The sequence below is a fragment of the Podarcis cretensis genome (genome assembly GCF_951804945.1).
Source record: "Podarcis cretensis genome assembly, chromosome: 12".
NCBI classification, from domain to species: domain Eukaryota; kingdom Metazoa; phylum Chordata; class Lepidosauria; order Squamata; family Lacertidae; genus Podarcis; species Podarcis cretensis.
This window is the reverse complement of record NC_137181.1, coordinates 52531427-52555006: the sequence shown is the minus strand read 5'-3', so window position 1 is coordinate 52555006 and position 23580 is coordinate 52531427.

The window sequence follows — 23580 nt, the reverse complement described above, 5'->3', positions numbered from 1 at the left end:
AGAAATGGTGCCAAACGGTTGCAAATGCTCCCCTGAAATGTTTGGCGGTCGAAAGAGAAGGCTTTTTATCACAGGAAAAGTAATCAGCCCTCAAAAACTTATTCGGCAGAAAAAGATATTTTCGAAAAAATCCCTAAGCCCCGGGGTCAAAATTTCATCAAATCTCTAACTTTCGGCAATTGACTCAGAAATGGTGCCAAACGGTTGCAAATGCTCCCCTGAAAGGTTTGGCGGTCGAAGCAGGAGGTTTTTTATCACAGGAAAAGAAATCAGCCCTCAAAAACATATTCGGCAGAAAAAGATATTTTTGAAAAAATCCCTAAGCCCCGGGGTCACAATTTCATCAAAAATCTGACGTTTGGCAATTGACTCAAAAATGGTGCCAAACGGTTGCAAATGCTCCCCTGAAATGTTTGGCGGTCGAAAGAGAAGGCTTTTTATCACAGGAAAAGAAATCAGCCCTCGACAACTTAACCGGCAGGAAAACATTTTCTTGAAAAAATCCCTAAGCCCCGGGGTCACAATTTCATCAAAACTCTGACTTTCAGCAATTGACTCAAAACTCGTGCCAAACGGTTGCAAATGGTCCCCTGAAAGTTTTGCGGTCGAAAGAGAAGGCTTTTTATCACAGGAAAAGAAATCCGCCCTCAAAAACTTATTCGGCAGAAAAAGATATTTTCGAAAAAATCCCTAAGCCCCGGGGTCAAAATTTCATCAAATCTCTAACTTTCGGCAATTGACTCAGAAATGGTGCCAAACGGTTGCAAATGCTCCCCTGAAAGGTTTGGCGGTCGAAGCAGGAGGTTTTTTATCACAGGAAAAGAAATCAGCCCTCAAAAACTTATTCGGCAGAAAAAGATATTTTTGAAAAAATCCCTAAGCCCCGGGGTCACAATTTCATCAAATCTCTGACTTTCGGCAATTGATTCAAAAATGGTGCCAAACGGTTGCACATGCTCCCCTGAAAGGTTTGGCGGTCGAAAGAGAAGGCTTTTTATCACAGGATAAGAAATCAGCCCTCGAGAACTTAACCAGCAGAAAACGATATTACTGACAAAATCCCTAAGCACCGGGTTCACAATTTCATCAAAACTCTGACTTTCAGCAATAGAATAAAAACTGGTGCCAAACGGTTTCAAATGCTCCCCTGAATGGTTTGGCGGTCGAAAGAGAAGGCTTTTTATCACAGGAAAAGAAATCAGCCCTCGACAACTTATTCGGCAGAAAAAGATATTTTCGAAAAAATCCCTAAGCCCCGGGGTCACAATTTCATCAAATCTCTGACTTTCGGCAATTGACTCAGAAATGGTGCCAAACGGTTGTAAATGCTCCCCTGAAAGGTTTGGCGGTCGAAATAGGAGGTTTTTTATCACAGGAAAAGAAATCAGCCCTCGACAACTTAACCGGCAGAGAAATAGTTTTTTGAAAAAATCCCTAAGCCCCGGGGTCACAATTTCATCAAAACTCCGACTTTCGGCAATTGATTCAAAAATGGTGCCAAACGGTTGCAAATGCTCCCCTGAAAGGTTTGCGGTGGAAAGAGAAGGCTTTTTATCACAGGAAAAGAAATCAACCTTCGAAAACTTAACCGGCAGAAAAATATTTTTTTGAAAAAATCCCTAAGCTCCGGGGTCACAATTTCATCAAAACTCTGACTTTTGGCAATTGACTCAAAACTGGTGCCAAACTGTTGCAAATGCTCCCCTGAAAGGTTTGGCGGTCGAAAGAGAAGGTTTTTCATCACAGGAAAAGAAATCAGCCCTCGATAACTTAACCGTCAGAGAAATATTTTTTTGAAAAAATCCCTAAGCCCCGGGGTCAGAATTTCATCAAATCTCTGACTTTCGGCAATTGACTTCGAAATGGTGCCAAACGGTTGTAAATTCTCCCCTGAAAGGTTTGGCGGTCGAAGCAGGAGGTTTTTTATCACAGGAAAAGAAATCAGCCCTTAAAAACTTATTGGGCAGAAAAAGATATTTTTGAAAAAATCCCTAAGCCCTGTGGTCACAATTTCATCAAAAATCTGACGTTTGGCAATTGACTCAAAAATGGTGCCAAACGGTTGCAAATGCTCCCCTGAAATGTTTGGCGGTCGAAAGAGAAGGCTTTTTATCACAGGAAAAGAAATCAGCCCTCGACAACTTAACCGGCAGGAAAAGATTTTCTTGAAAAAATCCCTAAGCCCCGGGGTCACAATTTCATCAAATCTCTGACTTTCGGCAATTGATTCAAAAATGGTGCCAAACGGTTGCAAATGCTCCCCTGAAAGGTTTGGCGGTCGAAAGAGAAGGCTTTTTATCACAGGATAAGAAATCAGCTCTCGACAACTTAACCAGCAGAAAAAGATATTATTGAAAAAATCCCTAAGCCCCGGGGTCACAATTTCATCAAAACTCTGACTTTCGGCAATAGAATAAAAACTGGTGCCAAACGGTTTCAAATGCTCCCCTGAATGGTTTGTCGGTCGAAAGAGAAGGCTTTTTATCACAGGAAAAGAAATCAGCCCTCGACAACTTATTCGGCAGAAAAAGATATTTTCGAAAAAATCCCTAAGCCCCGGGGTCACAATTTCATCAAATCTCTGACTTTCGGCAATTGACTCAGAAATGGTGCCAAACGGTTGCAAATGCTCCCCTGAAAGGTTTGGCGGTCGAAACAGGAGGTTTTTTATCACAGGAAAAGAAATCAGCCCTCGACAACTTAACCGGCAGAGAAATAGTTTTTTGAAAAAATCCCTAAGCCCCGGGGTCACAATTTCATCAAATCTCTGACTTTCGGCAATTGATTCAAAAATGGTGCCAAACCGTTGCAAATGCTCCCCTGAAAGGTTTCGCGGTCGAAAGAGAAGGCTTTTTATCACAGGAAAAGAAATCAGCCCTCGACAACTTAACCGGCAGAGAAATAGTTTTTTGAAAAAATCCCTAAGCCCCGGGGTCACAATTTCATCAAAACTCTGACTTATCGCAATTGACTGAGAAATGGTGCCAAACGGTTTTAAATGCTCCCCTGAAAGGTTTGGCGGTCGAAACAGGAGGTTTTTTATCACAGGAAAAGAAATCAGCCCTCAAAAACTTATTCGGCAGAAAAAGATATTTTTGAAAAAATCCCTAACTCCCGGTGTCACAATTTCATCAAAAATCTGACGTTCGGCAATTGACTCAGAAATGGTGCCAAACGGTTTTAAATGCTCCCCTGAAAGGTTTGGCGGTCGAAGCAGGAGGTTTTTTATCACAGGAAAAGAAATCAGCCCTCAAAAACTTATTCGGCAGAATAAGATATTTTTGAAAAAATCCCTAAGCGGGGGGGGGGTCACAATTTCATCAAAAATCTGACGTTTGGCAATTGACTCAAAAATGGTGCCAAACGGTTCCAAATGCTCCCCTGAAATGTTTGGCGGTCGAAAGAGAAGGCTTTTTATCACAGGAAAAGAAATCAGCCCTCGACAACTTAACCGGCAGGAAAAGATTTTCTTGAAAAAATCCCTAAGCCCCGGAGTCACAATTTCATCAAAACTCTGACTTTCAGCAATTGACTCAAAACTGGTGCCAAACGGTTGCAAATGCTCCCCTGAAAGGTTTGGCGGTCGAAAGAGAAGGCTTTTTATCACAGGATAAGAAATCAGCCCTCGACAACTTAACCAGCAGAAAAAGATATTATTGAAAAAATACCTAAGCCCCGGGGTCACAATTTCATCAAAACTCTGACTTTCGGCAATAGAATAAAAACTGGTGCCAAACGGTTTCAAATGCTCCCCTGAATGGTTTGGCGGTCGAAAGAGAAGGCTATTTATCACAGGATAAGAAATCAGCCCTCGACAACTTAACCAGCAGAAAAAGATATTATTGAAAAAATCCCTAAGCCCCGGGGTCACAATTTCATCAAAACTCTGACTTTCGGCAATAGAATAAAAACTGGTGCCAAACGGTTTCAAATGCTCCCCTGAATGGTTTGGCGGTCGAAAGAGAAGGCTTTTTATCACAGGAAAAGAAATCAGCCCTCGACAACTTATTCGGCAGAAAAAGATATGTTCGAAAAAATCCCTAAGCCCCGGGGTCACAATTTCATCAAAACTCTGACTTTCGGCAATTGACTCAAAACTGGTGCCAAACGGTTGCAAATGCTCACCTGAAAGTTTTGGCGATCGAAAGAGAAAGGTTTTTATCACAGGAAAAGAAATCAGCCTTCGACAACTTAACCGGCAGAAAAATATTTTTTTGAAAAAATCCCTAAGCCCCGGGGTCACAATTTCATCAAAAATCTGACGTTTGGCAATTGACTCAAAAATGGTGCCAAACGGTTGCAAATGCTCCCCTGAAATGTTTGGCGGTCGAAAGAGAAGGCTTTTTATCACAGGAAAAGAAATCCACCCTCGACAACTTAACCGGCAGAAAAAGATATTTTTGAAAAAATCCCTAAGCCCCGGGGTCACAATTTCATCAAATCTCTGACTTTCGGCAATTGATTCAAAAATGGTGCCAAACGGTTGCAAATGCTCCCCTGAAAGGCTTGGCGGTCGAAAGAGAAGGCTTTTTATCACAGGATAAGAAATCAGCCTTCGACAACTTAACCAGCAGAAAAAGATATTTTTGAAAAAATCCCTAAGCCCCGGGGTCACAATTTCATCAAATCTCTGACTTTCGGCAATTGATTCAAAAATGGTGCCAAACGGTTGCAAATGCTCCCCTGAAAGGTTTGGCGGTCGAAAGAGAAGGCTTTTTATCACAGGAAAAGAAATCAGCCCTCGACAACTTAACCGTCAGAGAAACAGTTTTTTGAAAAAATCCCTAAGCCCCGGGGTCACAATTTCATCAAAAATCTGACGTTTGGCAATTGACTCAAAAATGGTGCCAAACGGTTGCAAATGCTCCCCTGAAATGTTTGGCGGTCGAAAGAGAAGTCTTTTTATCACAGGAAAAGAAATCAGCCCTCGACAACTTAACCGGCAGGAAAAGATTTTCTTGAAAAAATCCCTAAGCCCCGGGGTCACAATTTCATCAAAACTCTTTCAGCAATTGAATCAAAACTGGTGCCAAACGGTTGCAAATGGTCCCCTGAAAGTTTTGCGGTCGAAAGAGAAGGCTTTTTATCACAGGAAAAGAAATCAGCCCTCGACAACTTAACCAGCAGAGAAACAGTTTTTTGAAAAAATCCCTAAGCCCCGGGGTCACAATGTCATCAAATCTCTGACTTTCGGCAATTGATTCAAAAATGGTGCCAAACGGTTGCAAATGCTCCCCTGAAAGGTTTGGCGGTCGAAAGAGAAGGCTTTTTATCACAGGATAAGAAATCAGCCCTCGACAACTTAACCAGCAGAAAAAGATATTATTGAAAAAATCCCTAAGCCCCGGGGTCACAATTTCATCAAAACTCTGACTTTCGGCAATTGATTCAAAAATGGTGCCAAACGGTTGCAAATGCTCCTCTGAAAGGCTTGGCGGTCGAAAGAGAAGGCTTTTTATCACAGGATAAGAAATCAGCCTTCGACAACTTAACCAGCAGAAAAACATATTTTTGAAAAAATCCCTAAGCCCCGGGGTCACAATTTCATCAAAACTCTGACTTTCGGCAATAGAATAAAAACTGGTGCCAAACGGTTTCAAATGCTCCCCTGAATGGTTTGGCGGTCGAAAGAGAAGGCTTTTTATCACAGGAAAAGAAATCAGCCCTCGACAACTTATTCGGCAGAAAAAGATATTTTCGAAAAAATCCCTAAGCCCCGGGGTCACAATTTCATCAAATCTCTGACTTTCGGCAATTGACTCAGAAATGGTGCCAAACGGTTGTAAATGCTCCCCTGAAAGGTTTGGCGGTCGAAACAGGAGGTTTTTTATCACAGGAAAAGAAATCAGCCCTCGACAACTTAACCGGCAGTAAAAGATTTTCTTGAAAAAAATCCCTAAGCCCCGGGGTCACAATTTCATCAAATCTCTGACTTTCGGCAATTGATTCAAAAATGGTGCCAAACGGTTGCAAATGCTCCCCTGAAAGGTTTGGCGGTCGAAAGAGAAGGCTTTTTATCACAGGAAAAGAAATCAGCCCTCGACAACTTAACCGGCAGAGAAATAGTTTTTTGAAAAAATCCCTAAGCCCCGGGGTCACAATTTCATCAAAACTCTGACTTACCGCAATTGACTGAGAAATGGTGCCAAACGGTTTTAAATGCTCCCCTGAAAGGTTTGGCGGTCGAAACAGGAGGTTTTTTATCACAGGAAAAGAAATCAGCCCTCAAAAACTTATTCGGCAGAAAAAGATATTTTTGAAAAAATCCCTAAGTCCCGGTGTCACAATTTCATCAAAAATCTGACGTTCGGCAATTGACTCAGAAATGGTGCCAAACGGTTGCAAATGCTCCCCTGAAATGTTTGGCGGTCGAAAGAGAAGGCTTTTTATCACAGGAAAAGTAATCAGCCCTCAAAAACTTATTCGGCAGAAAAAGATATTTTCGAAAAAATCCCTAAGCCTCGGGGTCAAAATTTCATCAAATCTCTAACTTTCGGCAATTGACTCAGAAATGGTGCCAAACGGTTGCAAATGCTCCCCTGAAAGGTTTGGCGGTCGAAGCAGGAGGTTTTTTATCACAGGAAAAGAAATCAGCCCTCAAAAACTTATTCGGCAGAAAAAGATATTTTTGAAAAAATCCCTAAGCCCCGGGGTCACAATTTCATCAAAAATCTGACGTTTGGCAATTGACTCAAAAATGGTGCCAAACGGTTGCAAATGCTCCCCTGAAAGGTTTGGCGGTCGAAAGAGAAGGCTTTTTATCACAGGAAAAGAAATCAGCCCTCGACAACTTAACCGGCAGAGAAATAGTTTTTTGAAAAAATCCCTAAGCCCCGGGGTCACAATTTCATCAAAACTCTGACTTTCAGCAATTGACTCAAAACTGGTGCCAAACGGTTGCAAATGCTCCCCTGAAAGGTTTGGCGGTCGAAAGAGAAGGCTTTTTATCACAGGATAAGAAATCAGCCCTCGACAACTTAACCAGCAGAAAAAGATATTATTGAAAAAATACCTAAGCCCCGGGGTCACAATTTCATCAAAACTCTGACTTTCGGCAATAGAATAAAAACTGGTGCCAAACGGTTTCAAATGCTCCCCTGAATGGTTTGTCGGTCGAAAGAGAAGGCTTTTTATCACAGGAAAAGAAATCAGCCCTCGACAACTTATTCGGCAGAAAAAGATATTTTCGAAAAAATCCCTAAGCCCCGGGGTCACAATTTCATCAAATCTCTGACTTTCGGCAATTGACTCAGAAATGGTGCCAAACGGTTGTAAATGCTCCCCTGAAATGTTTGGCGGTCGAAAGAGAAGGCTTTTTATCACAGGAAATGAAATCAGCCCTCGACAACTTAACCGGCAGGAAAAGATTTTCTTGAAAAAAATCCCTAAGCCCCGGGGTCACAATTTCATCAAAACTCTGACTTTCGGCAATTGACTCAAAAATGGTGCCAAACGGTTGCAAATGCTCCTCTGAAAGGCTTGGCGGTCGAAAGAGAAGGCTTTTTATCACAGGATAAGAAATCAGCCTTCGACAACTTAACCAGCAGAAAAAGATATTTTTGAAAAAATCCCTAAGCCCCGGGGTCACAATTTCATCAAAACTCTGACTTTCGGCAATTGACTCAGAAATGGTGCCAAACGGTTGTAAATGCTCCTCTGAAAGGTTTGGCGGTCGAAACAGGATGTTTTTTATCACAGGAAAAGAAATCAGCCCTCGACAACTTAACCGGCAGGAAAAGATTTTCTTGAAAAAAATCCCTAAGCCCCGGGGTCACAATTTCATCAAAACTCTGACTTTCGGCAATTGACTCAAAACTGGTGCCAAACGGTTGCAAATGCTCCCCTGAAAGTTTTGGCGATCGAAAGAGAAGGGTTTTTATCACAGGAAAAGAAATCCGCCCTCGACAACTTAACCGGCAGAAAAATATTTTTTTGAAAAAATCCCTAAGCCCCGGGGTCACAATTTCATCAAATCTCTGACTTTCGGCAATTGATTCAAAAATGGTGCCAAACGGTTGCAAATGCTCCTCTGAATGGTTTGGCGGTCGAAAGAGAAGGCTTTTTATCACAGGAAAAGAAATCAGCCCTCGACAACTTAACCGGCAGAGAAATAGTTTTTTGAAAAAATCCCTAAGCCCCGGGGTCACAATTTCATCAAAACTCTGACTTACCGCAATTGACTCAGAAATGGTGCCAAACGGTTTTAAATGCTCCCCTGAAAGGTTTGGCGGTCGAAACAGGAGGTTTTTTATCACAGGAAAAGAAATCAGCCCTCAAAAACTTATTCGGCAGAAAAAGATATTTTTGAAAAAATCCCTAAGTCCCGGTGTCACAATTTCATCAAAAATCTGACGTTCGGCAATTGACTCAGAAATGGTGCCAAACGGTTGCAAATGCTCCCCTGAAATGTTTGGCGGTCGAAAGAGAAGGCTTTTTATCACAGGAAAAGTAATCAGCCCTCAAAAACTTATTCGGCAGAAAAAGATATTTTCGAAAAAATCCCTAAGCCCCGGGGTCAAAATTTCATCAAATCTCTAACTTTCGGCAATTGACTCAGAAATGGTGCCAAACGGTTGCAAATGCTCCCCTGAAAGGTTTGGCGGTCGAAGCAGGAGGTTTTTTATCACAGGAAAAGAAATCAGCCCTCAAAAACATATTCGGCAGAAAAAGATATTTTTGAAAAAATCCCTAAGCCCCGGGGTCACAATTTCATCAAAAATCTGACGTTTGGCAATTGATTCAAAAATGGTGCCAAACGGTTGCACATGCTCCCCTGAAAGGTTTGGCGGTCGAAAGAGAAGGCTTTTTATCACAGGATAAGAAATCAGCCCTCGAGAACTTAACCAGCAGAAAACGATATTACTGACAAAATCCCTAAGCACCGGGTTCACAATTTCATCAAAACTCTGACTTTCAGCAATAGAATAAAAACTGGTGCCAAACGGTTTCAAATGCTCCCCTGAATGGTTTGGCGGTCGAAAGAGAAGGCTTTTTATCACAGGAAAAGAAATCAGCCCTCGACAACTTATTCGGCAGAAAAAGATATTTTCGAAAAAATCCCTAAGCCCCGGGGTCACAATTTCATCAAATCTCTGACTTTCGGCAATTGACTCAGAAATGGTGCCAAACGGTTGTAAATGCTCCCCTGAAAGGTTTGGCGGTCGAAATAGGAGGTTTTTTATCACAGGAAAAGAAATCAGCCCTCGACAACTTAACCGGCAGAGAAATAGTTTTTTGAAAAAATCCCTAAGCCCCGGGGTCACAATTTCATCAAAACTCTGACTTTCGGCAATTGACTCAGAAATGGTGCCAAACGGTTGTAAATGCTCCCCTGAAAGGTTTGGCGGTCGAAACAGGAGGTTTTTTATCACAGGAAAAGAAATCCGCCCTCGACAACTTAACCGGCAGAAAAAAATTTTTTTGAAACAATCCCTAAGCCCTGGGGTCACAATTTCATCAAATCTCTGACTTTCGGCAATTGATTCAAAAATGGTGCCAATCGGTTGCAAATGCTCCTCTGAAAGGTTTGGCGGTCGAAAGAGAAGGGTTTTTTTCACAGGATAAGAAATCAGCCTTCGACAACTTAACCAGCAGAAAAATATTTTTTTGAAAAAATCCCTAAGCCCCGGGGTCACAATTTCATCAAATCTCTGACTTTCGGCAATTGATTCAAAAATGGTGCCAAACGGTTGCAAATGCTCCCCTGAAAGGTTTGGCGGTCGAAAGAGAAGGCTTTTTATCACAGGATAAGAAATCAGCCCTCGACAACTTAACCGGCAGAGAAATAGTTTTTTGAAAAAATCCCTAAGCCCCGGGGTCAGAATTTCATCAAATCTCTGACTTTCAGCAATTGACTTAGACATGGTGCCAAACGGTTTTAAATGCTCCCCTGAATGGTTTGGCGGTCAAAACAGGAGGTTGTTTATCACAGGAAAAGAAATCAGCCCTCGACAACTTATTCGGCAGAAAAAGATATTTTCGAAAAAATCCCTAAGCCCCGGGGTCAGAATTTCATCAAATCTCTGACTTTCGGCAATTGACTCAGAAATGGTGCCAAACGGTTGCAAATGCTCCCATGAAAGGTTTGGCGGTCGAAAGAGAAGGCTTTTTATCACAGGAAAAGAAATCAGCCTTCGACACCTTAACCAGCAGAAAAATATTTTTTTGAAAAAATCCCTAAGCTCTGACTTTTGGCAATTGACTCAAAACTGGTTCCAAACTGTTGCAAATGCTCCCCTGAAAGTTTTGGCGGTCGAAAGAGAAGGCTTTTTATCACAGGAAAAGAAATCAGCCCTCGACAACTTAACCGGCAGGAAAAGATTTTCTTGAAAAAATCCCTAAGCCCCGGGGTCACAATTTCATCAAAACTCTTTCAGCAATTGAATCAAAACTGGTGCCAAACGGTTGCAAATGGTCCCCTGAAAGTTTTGCGGTCGAAAGAGAAGGCTTTTTATCAAAGGAAAAGAAATCAGCCCTCGACAACTTAACCAGCAGAAAAAGATATTTTTGAAAAAATCCCTAAGCTCCGGGGTCACAATTTCATCAAATCTCTGACTTTCGGCAATTGATTCAAAAATGGTGCCAAACGGTTGCAAATGCTCCCCTGAAAGGTTTGGCGGTCGAAAGAGAAGGCTTTTTATCACAGGATAAGAAATCAGCCCTCGACAACTTAACCAGCAGAAAAAGATATTATTGAAAAAATCCCTAAGCCCCGGGGTCACAATTTCATCAAAACTCTGACTTTCGGCAATTGATTCAAAAATGGTGCCAAACGGTTGCAAATGCTCCCCTGAAAGGTTTGGCGGTCGAAAGAGAAGGCTTTTTATCACAGGAAAAGAAATCAGCCCTCGACAACTTATTCGGCAGAAAAAGATATTTTCGAAAAAATCCCTAAGCCCCGGGGTCACAATTTCATCAAATCTCTGACTTTCGGCAATTGACTCAGAAATGGTGCCAAACGGTTGTAAATGCTCCCCTGAAAGGTTTGGCGGTCGAAACAGGAGGTTTTTTATCACAGGAAAAGAAATCAGCCCTCGACAACTTAACCGGCAGGAAAAGATTTTCTTGAAAAAAATCCCTAAGCCCCGGGGTCACAATTTCATCAAATCTCTGACTTTCGGCAATTGATTCAAAAATGGTGCCAAACGGTTGCAAATGCTCCCCTGAAAGGTTTGGCGGTCGAAAGAGAAGGCTTTTTATCACAGGAAAAGAAATCAGCCCTCGACAACTTAACCGGCAGAGAAATAGTTTTTTGAAAAAATCCCTAAGCCCCGGGGTCACAATTTCATCAAAACTCTGACTTACCGCAATTGACTGAGAAATGGTGCCAAACGGTTTTAAATGCTCCCCTGAAAGGTTTGGCGGTCGAAACACGAGGTTTTTTATCACAGGAAAAGAAATCAGCCCTCAAAAACTTATTCGGCAGAAAAAGATATTTTTGAAAAAATCCCTAACTCCCGGTGTCACAATTTCATCAAAAATCTGACGTTCGGCAATTGACTCAGAAATGGTGCCAAACGGTTGCAAATGCTCCCCTGAAATGTTTGGCGGTCGAAAGAGAAGGCTTTTTATCACAGGAAAAGAAATCAGCCCTCGACAACTTAACCGGCAGAGAAATAGTTTTTTGAAAAAATCCCTAAGCCCCGGGGTCACAATTTCATCAAAACTCTGACTTACCGCAATTGACTGAGAAATGGTGCCAAACGGTTTTAAATGCTCCCCTGAAAGGTTTGGCGGTCGAAACACGAGGTTTTTTATCACAGGAAAAGAAATCAGCCCTCAAAAACTTATTCGGCAGAAAAAGATATTTTTGAAAAAATCCCTAAGCCCCGGGGTCACAATTTCATCAAAAATCTGACGTTTGGCAATTGACTCAAAAATGGTGCCAAACGGTTGCAAATGCTCCCCTGAAATGTTTGGCGGTCGAAAGAGAAGGCTTTTTATCACAGGAAAAGAAATCAGCCCTCGACAACATAACCGGCAGGAAAAGATTTTCTTGAAAAAATCCCTAAGCCCCGGAGTCACAATTTCATCAAAACTCTGACTTTCAGCAATTGACTCAAAACTGGTGCCAAACGGTTGCAAATGGTCCCCTGAAAGGTTTGGCGGTCGAAAGAGAAGGCTTTTTATCACAGGATAAGAAATCAGCCCTCGACAACTTAACCAGCAGAAAAAGATATTATTGAAAAAATCCCTAAGCCCCGGGGTCACAATTTCATCAAAACTCTGACTTTCGGCAATAGAATAAAAACTGGTGCCAAACGGTTTCAAATGCTCCCCTGAATGGTTTGGCGGTCGAAAGAGAAGGCTTTTTATCACAGGAAAAGAAATCAGCCCTTGACAACTTATTCGGCAGAAAAAGATATTTTCGAAAAAATCCCTAAGCCCCGGGGTCACAATTTCATCAAAACTCTGACTTTCGGCAATTGACTCAGAAATGGTGCCAAACGGTTGTAAATGCTCCTCTGAAAGGTTTGGCGGTCGAAACAGGATGTTTTTTATCACAGGAAAAGAAATCAGCCCTCGACAACTTAACCGGCAGGAAAAGATTTTCTTGAAAAAAATCCCTAAGCCCCGGGGTCACAATTTCATCAAATCTCTGACTTTCGGCAATTGACTCAGAAATGGTGCCAAACGGTTGTAAATGCTCCCCTGAAAGGTTTGGCGGTCGAAACAGGAGGTTTTTTATCACAGGAAAAGAAATCAGCCCTCGACAACTTAACCGGCAGGAAAAGATTTTCTTGAAAAAAATCCCTAAGCCCCGGGGTCACAATTTCATCAAAACTCTGACTTTCGGCAATTGACTCAAAAATGGTGCCAAACGGTTGCAAATGCTCCCCTGAAAGGTTTGGCGGTCGAAAGAGAAGGCTTTTTATCACAGGAAAAGAAATCAGCCCTCGACAACTTAACCGGCAGAGAAATAGTTTTTTGAAAAAATCCCTAAGCCCCGGGGTCAGAATTTCATCAAAACTCTGACTTTCAGCAATTGACTCAAAACTGGTGCCAAACGGTTGCAAATGCTCCCCTGAAAGGTTTGGCGGTCGAAACAGGAGGTTTTCTATCACAGGAAATGAAATCAGCCCTCGACAACTTAACCGGCAGAGAAATAGTTTTTTGAAAAAATCCCTAAGCCCCGGGGTCACAATTTCATCAAATCTCTGACTTTCGGCAATTGACTCAGAAATGGTGCCAAACGGTTGTAAATGCTCCCCTGAAAGGTTTGGCGGTCGAAACAGGAGGTTTTCTATCACAGGAAATGAAATCAGCCCTCGACAACTTAACCGGCAGGAAAAGATTTTCTTGAAAAAAATCCCTAAGCCCCGGGGTCACAATTTCATCAAAACTCTGACTTTCGGCAATTGACTCAAAAATGGTGCCAAACGGTTGCAAATGCTCCTCTGAAAGGCTTGGCGGTCGAAAGAGAAGGCTTTTTATCACAGGATAAGAAATCAGCCTTCGACAACTTAACCAGCAGAAAAAGATATTTTTGAAAAAATCCCTAAGCCCCGGGGTCACAATTTCATCAAATCTCTGACTTTCGGCAATTGATTCAAAAATGGTGCCAAACGATTGCAAATGCTCCCCTGAAAGGTTTGGCGGTCGAAAGAGAAGGCTTTTTATCACAGGAAAAGTAATCAGCCCTCAAAAACTTATTCGGCAGAAAAAGATATTTTCGAAAAAATCCCTAAGCCCCGGGGTCACAATTTCATCAAATCTCTAACTTTCGGCAATTGACTCAGAAATGGTGCCAAACGGTTGCAAATGCTCCCCTGAAAGGTTTGGCGGTCGAAGCAGGAGGTTTTTTATCACAGGAAAAGAAATCAGCCCTCAAAAACTTATTCGGCAGAAAAAGATATTTTTGAAAAAATCCCTAAGCCCCGGGGTCACAATTTCATCAAAAATCTGACGTTTGGCAATTGACTCAAAAATGGTGCCAAACGGTTGCAAATGCTCCCCTGAAATGTTTGGTGGTCGAAAGAGAAGGCTTTTTATCACAGGAAAAGAAATCAGCCCTCGACAACTTAACCGGCAGGAAAACATTTTCTTGAAAAAATCCCTAAGCCCCGGGGTCACAATTTCATCAAAACTCTGACTTTCGGCAATAGAATAAAAACTGGTGCCAAACGGTTTCAAATGCTCCCCTGAATGGTTTGGCGGTCGAAAGAGAAGGCTTTTTATCACAGGAAAAGAAATCAGCCCTCGACAACTTATTCGGCAGAAAAAGATATTTTCGAAAAAATCCCTAAGCCCCGGGGTCACAATTTCATCAAAACTCTGACTTTCGGCAATTGACTCAGAAATGGTGCCAAACGGTTGTAAATGCTCCTCTGAAAGGTTTGGCGGTCGAAACAGGATGTTTTTTATCACAGGAAAAGAAATCAGCCCTCGACAACTTAACCGGCAGGAAAAGATTTTCTTGAAAAAAATCCCTAAGCCCCGGGGTCAGAATTTCATCAAATCTCTGACTTTCAGCAATTGACTTAGAAATGGTGCCAAACGGTTTTAAATGCTCCCCTGTATGGTTTGGCGGTCAAAACAGGAGGTTGTTTATCACAGGAAAAGAAATCAGCCCTCGACAACTTATTCGGCAGAAAAAAGATATTTTCGAAAAAATCCCTAAGCCCCGGGGTCACAATTTCATCAAATCTCTGACTTTCGGCAATTGACTCAGAAATGGTGCCAAACGGTTGCAAATGCTCCCCTGAAAGGTTTGGCGGTCGAAAGAGAAGGCTTTTTATCACAGGAAAAGAAATCAGCCTTCGACAACTTAACCGGCAGAAAAATATTTTTTTGAAAAAATCCCTGAGCCCCGGGGTCACAATTTCATCAAAACTCTGACTTTCGGCAATTGACTCAAAACTGGTGCCAAACGGTTGCAAGTGCTCCCCTGAAAGTTTTGGCGATCGAAAGAGAAGGGTTTTTATCACAGGAAAAGAAATCCGCCCTCGACAACTTAACCGGCAGAAAAATATTTTTTTGAAAAAATCCCTAAGCCCCGGGGTCACAATTTCATCAAATCTCTGACTTTCGGCAATTGATTCAAAAATGGTGCCAAACGGTTGCAAATGCTCCCCTGAAAGGTTTGGCGGTCGAAACAGAAGGCTTTTTATCACAGGAAAAGAAATCAGCCCTCGACAACTTAACCAGCAGAGAAATAATTTTGAAAAAATCCCTAAGCCCCGGGGTCACAATTTCATCAAAACTCTGACTTTCGGCAATTGACTCAAAACTGGTGCCAAACGGTTGCAAATGCTCCCCTGAAAGTTTTGCGGTCGAAAGAGAAGGCTTTTTATCACAGGAAAAAAAATCAGCCCTCGACAACTTAACCGGCAGAGAAATAATTTTTTGAAAAAATCCCTAAGCCCCGGGGTTACAATTTCATCAAAACTCTGACTTTTGGCAATTGACTCAGAAATGGTGCCAAACGGTGGCAAATGCTCCCCTGAAAGGTTTGGCGGTCGAAAGAGAAGGCTTTTTATCACAGGAAAAGAAATCAGCCTTCGACAACTTAACCGGCAGAAAAATATTTTTTTGAAAAAATCCCTGAGCCCCGGGGTCACAATTTCATCAAAACTCTGACTTTCGGCAATTGACTCAAAACTGGTGCCAAACGGTTGCAAGTGCTCCCCTGAAAGTTTTGGCGATCGAAAGAGAAGGTTTTTTATCACAGGAAAAGAAATCCGCCCTCGACAACTTAACCGGCAGAAAAATATTTTTTTGAAAAAATCCCTAAGCCCCGGGGTCACAATTTCATCAAATCTCTGACTTTCGGCAATTGATTCAAAAATGGTGCCAAACGGTTGCAAATGCTCCCCTGAAAGGTTTGGCGGTCGAAACAGAAGGCTTTTTATCACAGGAAAAGAAATCAGCCCTCGACAACTTAACCAGCAGAGAAATAATTTTGAAAAAATCCCTAAGCCCCGGGGTCACAATTTCATCAAAACTCTGACTTTCGGCAATTGACTCAGAAATGGTGCCAAACGGTTGCAAATGCTCCCCTGAAAGGTTTGGCGGTCGAAAGAGAAGGCTTTTTATCACAGGAAAAGAAATCAGCCCTCGACAACTTAACCGGCAGAGAAATAATTTTTTGAAAAAATCCCTAAGCCCCGGGGTCACAATTTCATCAAAACTCTGACTTTTGGCAATTGACTCAGAAATGGTGCCAAACGGTTGCAAATGCTCCCCTGAAAGGTTTGGCGGTCGAAAGAGAAGGCTTTTTATCACAGGAAAAGAAATCAGCCTTCGACAACTTAACCGGCAGAAAAATATTTTTTTGAAAAAATCCCTAAGCCCCGGGGTCACAATTTCATCAAATCTCTGACTTTCGGCAATTGATTCAAAAATGGTGCCAAACGGTTTCAAATGCTCCCCTGAATGGTTTGGCGGTCGAAAGAGAAGGCTTTTTATCACAGGAAAAGAAATCAGCCCTCGACAACTTATTCGGCAGAAAAAGATATTTTCGAAAAAATCCCTAAGCCCCGGTGTCACAATTTCATCAAATCTCTGACTTTCGGCAATTGACTCAGAAATGGTGCCAAACGGTTGTAAATGCCCCCCTGAAATGTTTGGCGGTCGAAACAGGAGGTTTTTTATCACAGGAAAAGAAATCAGCCCTCGACAACTTAACCGGCAGAAAAATATTTTTTTGAAACAATCCCTAAGCCCCGGGGTCACAATTTCATCAAATCTCTGACTTTCGGCAACTGATTCAAAAATGGTGCCAAACGGTTGTAAATGCCCCCCTGAAATGTTTGGCGGTCGAAACAGGAGGTTTTTTATCACAGGAAAAGAAATCAGCCCTCGACAACTTAACCGGCAGGAAAAGATTTTCTTGAAAAAATCCCTAAGCCCCCGGGGTCACAATTTCATCAAATCTCTGACTTTCGGCAATTAACTCAGAAATGGTGCCAAACGGTTGCAAATGCTCCCCTGAAAGGTTTGGCGGTCGAAAGAGAAGGCTTTTTATCACAGGAAAAGAAATCAGCCTTCGACAACTTAACCAGCAGAAAAATAGTTTTTTGAAAAAATCCCTAAGCTCTGACTTTTGGCAATTGACTCAAAACTGGTTCCAAACTGTTGCAAATGCTCCCCTGAAAGGTTTGGCGGTCGAAAGAGAAGGCTTTTTATCACAGGAAAAGAAATCAGCCTTCGACAACTTAACCGGCAGAAAAATATTTTTTTGAAAAAATCCCTAAGCCCCGGGGTCACAATTTCATCAAATCTCTGACTTTCGGCAATTGATTCAAAAATGGTGCCAAACGGTTTCAAATGCTCCCCTGAATGGTTTGGCGGTCGAAAGAGAAGGCTTTTTATCACAGGAAAAGAAATCAGCCCTCGACAACTTAACCGGCAGAGAAATATTTTTTTGAAAAAATCCCTAAGCCCCGGGGTCACAATTTCATCAAATCTCTGACTTTCGGCAATTGATTCAAAAATGGTGCCAAACGGTTGCAAATGCTCCCCTGAAAGGTTTGGCGGTCGAAACAGAAGGCTTTTTATCACAGGAAAAGAAATCAGCCCTCGACAACTTAACCAGCAGAGAAATAATTTTGAAAAAATCCCTAAGCCCCGGGGTCACAATTTCATCAAAACTCTGACTTTCGGCAATTGACTCAGAAATGGTGCCAAACGGTTGCAAATGCTCCCCTGAAAGGTTTGGCGGTCGAAAGAGAAGGCTTTTTATCACAGGAAAAGAAATCAGCCCTCGACAACTTAACCGGCAGAGAAATAATTTTTTGAAAAAATCCCTAAGCCCCGGGGTCACAATTTCATCAAAACTCTGACTTTTGGCAATTGACTCAGAAATGGTGAAAAACGGTTGCAAATGCTCCCCTGAAAGGTTTGGCGGTCGAAAGAGAAGGCTTTTTATCACAGGAAAAGAAATCAGCCTTCGACAACTTAACCGGCAGAAAAATATTTTTTTGAAAAAATCCCTAAGCCCCGGGGTCACAATTTCATCAAATCTCTGACTTTCGGCAATTGATTCAAAAATGGTGCCAAACGGTTTCAAATGCTCCCCTGAATAGTTTGGCGGTCGAAAGAGAAGGGTTTTTATCACAGGAAAAGAAATCAGCCTTCGACAACTTAACCAGCAGAAAAATATTTTTTTGAAACAATCCCTAAGCCCTGGGGTCACAATTTCATCAAATCTCTGACTTTCGGCAATTAACTCAGAAATGGTGCCAAACGGTTGCAAATGCTCCCCTGAAAGGTTTGGCGGTCGAAAGAGAAGGCTTTTTATCACAGGAAAAGAAATCAGCCTTCGACAACTTAACCAGCAGAAAAATAGTTTTTTGAAAAAATCCCTAAGCTCTGACTTTTGGCAATTGACTCAAAACTGGTTCCAAACTGTTGGAAATGCTCCCCTGAAAGGTTTGGCGGTCGAAAGAGAAGGCTTTTTATGACAGGAAAAGAAATCAGCCTTCGACAACTTAACCGGCAGAAAAATATATTTTTGAAAAAATCCCTGAGCCCCGGGGTCACAATTTCATCAAAACTCTGACTTTCGGCAATTGACTCAAAACTGGTGCCAAACGGTTGCAAATGCTCCCCTGAAAGGTTTGGCGGTCGAAAGAGAAGGCTTTTTATCAAAGGAAAAGAAATCAGCCTTCGACAACTTAACCGGCAGAAAAATATTTTTTTGAAAAAATCCCTGAGCCCCGGGATCAGAATTTCATCAAAACTCTGACTTTCGGCAATTGACTCAAAACTGGTGCCAAACGGTTGCAAATGCTCCCCTGAAAGGTTTGGCGGTCGAAAGAGAAGGCTTTTTATCAAAGGAAAAGAAATCAGCCTTCGACAACTTAACCGGCAGAAAAATATTTTTTTGAAAAAATCCCTGAGCCCCGGGATCAGAATTTCATCAAAACTCTGACTTTCGGCAATTGACTCAAAACTGGTGCCAAACGGTTGCAAGTGCTCCCCTGAAAGTTTTGGCGATCGAAAGAGAAGGGTTTTTATCACAGGAAAAGAAATCCGCCCTCGACAACTTAACCGGCAGAGAAATATTTTTTTGAAAAAATCCCTAAGCCCCGGGGTCACAATTTCATCAAATCTCTGACTTTCGGCAATTGATTCAAAAATGGTGCCAAACGGTTGCAAATGCTCCCCTGAAAGGTTTGGCGGTCGAAACAGAAGGCTTTTTATCACAGGAAAAGAAATCAGCCCTCGACAACTTAACCAGCAGAGAAATAATTTTGAAAAAATCCCTAAGCCCCAGGGTCACAATTTCATCAAAACTCTGACTTTCGGCAATTGACTCAGAAATGGTGCCAAACGGTTGCAAATGCTCCCCTGAAAGGTTTGGCGGTCGAAAGAGAAGGCTTTTTATCACAGGAAAAGAAATCAGCCTTCGACAACTTAACCGGCAGAAAAATATTTTTTTGAAAAAATCCCTAAGCCCCGGGGTCACAATTTCATCAAATCTCTGACTTTCGGCAATTGATTCAAAAATGGTGCCAAACGGTTTCAAATGCTCCCCTGAATAGTTTGGCGGTCGAAAGAGAAGGCTTTTTATCACAGGAAAAGAAATCAGCCCTCGACAACTTATTCGGCAGAAAAAGATATTTTCGAAAAAATCCCTAAGCCCCGGTGTCACAATTTCATCAAATCTCTGACTTTCGGCAATTGACTCAGAAATGGTGCCAAACGGTTGTAAATGCCCCCCTGAAATGTTTGGCGGTCGAAACAGGAGGTTTTTTATCACAGGAAAAGAAATCAGCCCTCGACAACTTAACCGGCAGAAAAATATTTTTTTGAAACAATCCCTAAGCCCCGGGGTCACAATTTCATCAAATCTCTGACTTTCGGCAACTGATTCAAAAATGGTGCCAAACGGTTGCAAATGCTCCCCTGAAAGGTTTGGCGGTCGAAAGAGAAGGGTTTTTATCACAGGAAAAGAAATCAGCCTTCGACAACTTAACCAGCAGAAAAATATTTTTTTGAAACAATCCCTAAGCCCTGGGGTCACAATTTCATCAAATCTCTGACTTTCGGCAATTAACTCAGAAATGGTGCCAAACGGTTGCAAATGCTCCCCTGAAAGGTTTGGCGGTCGAAAGAGAAGGCTTTTTATCACAGGAAAAGAAATCAGCCTTCGACAACTTAACCAGCAGAAAAATAGTTTTTTGAAAAAATCCCTAAGCTCTGACTTTTGGCAATTGACTCAAAACTGGTTCCAAACTGTTGGAAATGCTCCCCTGAAAGGTTTGGCGGTCGAAAGAGAAGGCTTTTTATGACAGGAAAAGAAATCAGCCTTCGACAACTTAACCGGCAGAAAAATATATTTTTGAAAAAATCCCTGAGCCCCGGGGTCACAATTTCATCAAAACTCTGACTTTCGGCAATTGACTCAAAACTGGTGCCAAACGGTTGCAAATGCTCCCCTGAAAGTTTTGGCGATCGAAAGAAAAGGGTTTTTATCACAGGAAAAGAAATCCGCCCTCGACAACTTAACCGGCAGAAAAATATTTTTTTGAAAAAATCCCTAAGCCCCGGGGTCACAATTTCATCAAATCTCTGACTTTCGGCAATTGATTCAAAAATGGTGCCAAACGGTTGCAAATGCTCCCCTGAAATGTTTGGCGGTCGAAAGAGAAGGCTTTTTATCACAGGAAAAGTAATCAGCCCTCAAAAACTTATTCGGCAGAAAAAGATATTTTCGAAAAAATCCCTAAGCCCCGGGGTCACAATTTCATCAAATCTCTAACTTTCGGCAATTGACTCAGAAATGGTGCCAAACGGTTTTAAATGCTCCCCTGAAAGGTTTGGCGGTCGAAGCAGGAGGTTTTTTATCACAGGAAAAGAAATCAGCCCTCAAAAACTTATTCGGCAGAAAAAGATATTTTTGAAAAAATCCCTAAGCCCCGGGGTCACGATTTCATCAAAAATCTGACGTTTGGCAATTGACTCAAAAATGGTGCCAAACGGTTGCAAATGCTCCCCTGAAATGTTTGGCGGTCGAAAGAGAAGGCTTTTTATCACAGGAAAAGAAATCAGCCCTCGACAACTTAACCGGCAGGAAAAGATTTTCTTGAAAAAATCCCTAAGCCCTGGGGTCACAATTTCATCAAATCTCTGACTTTCGGCAATTGACTCAAAACTGGTGCCAAACGGTTGCAAATGCTCCCCTGAAAGGTTTGGCGGTCGAAAGAGAAGGCTTTTTATCACAGGATAAGAAATCAGCCCTCGACAACTTAACCAGCAGAAAAAGATATTATTGACAAAATCCCTAAGCACCGGGGTCACAATTTCATCAAAACTCTGACTTTCAGCAATAGAATAAAAACTGGTGCCAAACGGTTTCAAATGCTCCCCTGAAAGGTTTGGCGGTCGAAAGAGAAGGCTTTTTATCACAGGAAAAGAAATCAGCCCTCGACAACTTATTCGGCAGAAAAAGATATTTTCGAAAAAATCCCTAAGCCCCGGGGTCACAATTTCATCAAATCTCTGACTTTCGGCAATTGACTCAGAAATGGTGCCAAACGGTTGTAAATGCTCCCCTGAAAGGTTTGGCGGTCGAAACAGGAGGTTTTTTATCACAGGAAAAGAAATCAGCTCTCGACAACTTAACCGGCAGAGAAATAGTTTTTTGAAAAAATCCCTAAGCCCCGGGGTCACAATTTCATCAAAACTCTGACTTTCGGCAATTGAGTCAGAAATGGTGCCAAACGGTTGTAAATGCTCCCCTGAAAGGTTTGGCGGTCGAAACAGGAGGTTTTTTATCACAGGAAAAGAAATCCGCCCTCGACAACTTAACCGGCAGAAAAATATTTTTTTGAAAAAATCCCTAAGCCCCGGGGTCACAATTTCATCAAATCTCTGACTTTCGGCAATTGACTCAGAAATGGTGCCAAACGGTTGTAAATGCCCCCCTGAAATGTTTGGCGGTCGAAACAGGAGGTTTTTTATCACAGGAAAAGAAATCAGCCCTCGACAACTTAACCGGCAGGAAAAGATTTTCTTGAAAAAAATCCCTAAGCCCCGGGGTCACAATTTCATCAAAACTCTGACTTTCGGCAATTGACTCAAAACTGGTGCCAAACGGTTGCAAATGCTCACCTGAAAGGTTTGGCGGTCGAAGAGAAGGGTTTTTATCACAGGAAAAGAAATCAGCCTTCGACAACTTAACCGGCAGAAAAATATTTTTTTGAAACAATCCCTAAGCCCTGGGGTCACAATTTCATCAAATCTCTGACTTTCGGCAATTGATTCAAAAATGGTGCCAAACGGTTGCAAATGCTCCCCTGAAAGGTTTGGCGTTCGAAAGAGAAGGCTTTTTATCACAGGAAAAGAAATCAGCCTTCGACAACTTAACCAGCAGAAAAATAGTTTTTTGAAAAAATCCCTAAGCTCTGACTTTTGGCAATTGACTCAAAACTGGTTCCAAACTGTTGCAAATGCTCCCCTGAAAGGTTTGGCGGTGGAAAGAGAAGGCTTTTTATCACAGGAAAAGAAATCAGCCTTCGACAACTTAACCGGCAGAAAAATATTTTTTTGAAAAAATCCCTAAGCCCCGGGGTCACAATTTCATCAAAACTCTGACTTTCGGCAATTCATTCAAAAATGTTGCCAAACGGTTGCAAATGCTCCTCTGAAAGGTTTGGCGGTCAAAACAGGAGGTTGTTTATCACAGGAAAAGAAATCAGCCCTCGACAACTTATTCGGCAGAAAAAGATATTTTCGAAAAAATCCCTAAGCCCCGGGGTCACAATTTCATCAAATCTCTGACTTTCGGCAATTGACTCAGAAATGGTGCCAAACGGTTGCAAATGCTCCCCTGAAAGGTTTGGCGGTCGAAAGAGAAGGCTTTTTATCACAGGAAAAGAAATCAGCCTTCGACAACTTAACCAGCAGAAAAATATTTTTTTGAAAAAATCCCTAAGCTCTGACTTTTGGCAATTGACTCAAAACTGGTTCCAAACTGTTGCAAATGCTCCCCTGAAAGTTTTGGCGGTCGAAAGAGAAGGGTTTTTATCACAGGAAAAGAAATCAGCCTTCGACAACTTAACCGGCAGAAAAATATTTTTTTGAAAAAATCCCTGAGCCCCGGGGTCCCAATTTCATCAAAACTCTGACTTTCGGCAATTGACTCAAAACTGGTGCCAAACGGTTGCAAGTGCTCCCCTGAAAGTTTTGGTGATCGAAAGAGAAGGGTTTTTATCACAGGAAAAGAAATCAGCCTTCGACAACTTAACCAGCAGAAAAATATTTTTTTGAAACAATCCCTAAGCCCTGGGGTCACAATTTCATCAAATCTCTGACTTTCGGCAATTAACTCAGAAATGGTGCCAAACGGTTGCAAATGCTCCCCTGAAAGGTTTGGCGGTCGAAAGAGAAGGCTTTTTATCACAGGAAAAGAAATCAGCCTTCGACAACTTAACCAGCAGAAAAATAGTTTTTTGAAAAAAATCCCTAAGCTCTGACTTTTGGCAATTGACTCAAAACTGGTTCCAAACTGTTGGAAATGCTCCCCTGAAAGGTTTGGCGGTCGAAAGAGAAGGCTTTTTATGACAGGAAAAGAAATCAGCCTTCGACAACTTAACCGGCAGAAAAATATATTTTTGAAAAAATCCCTGAGCC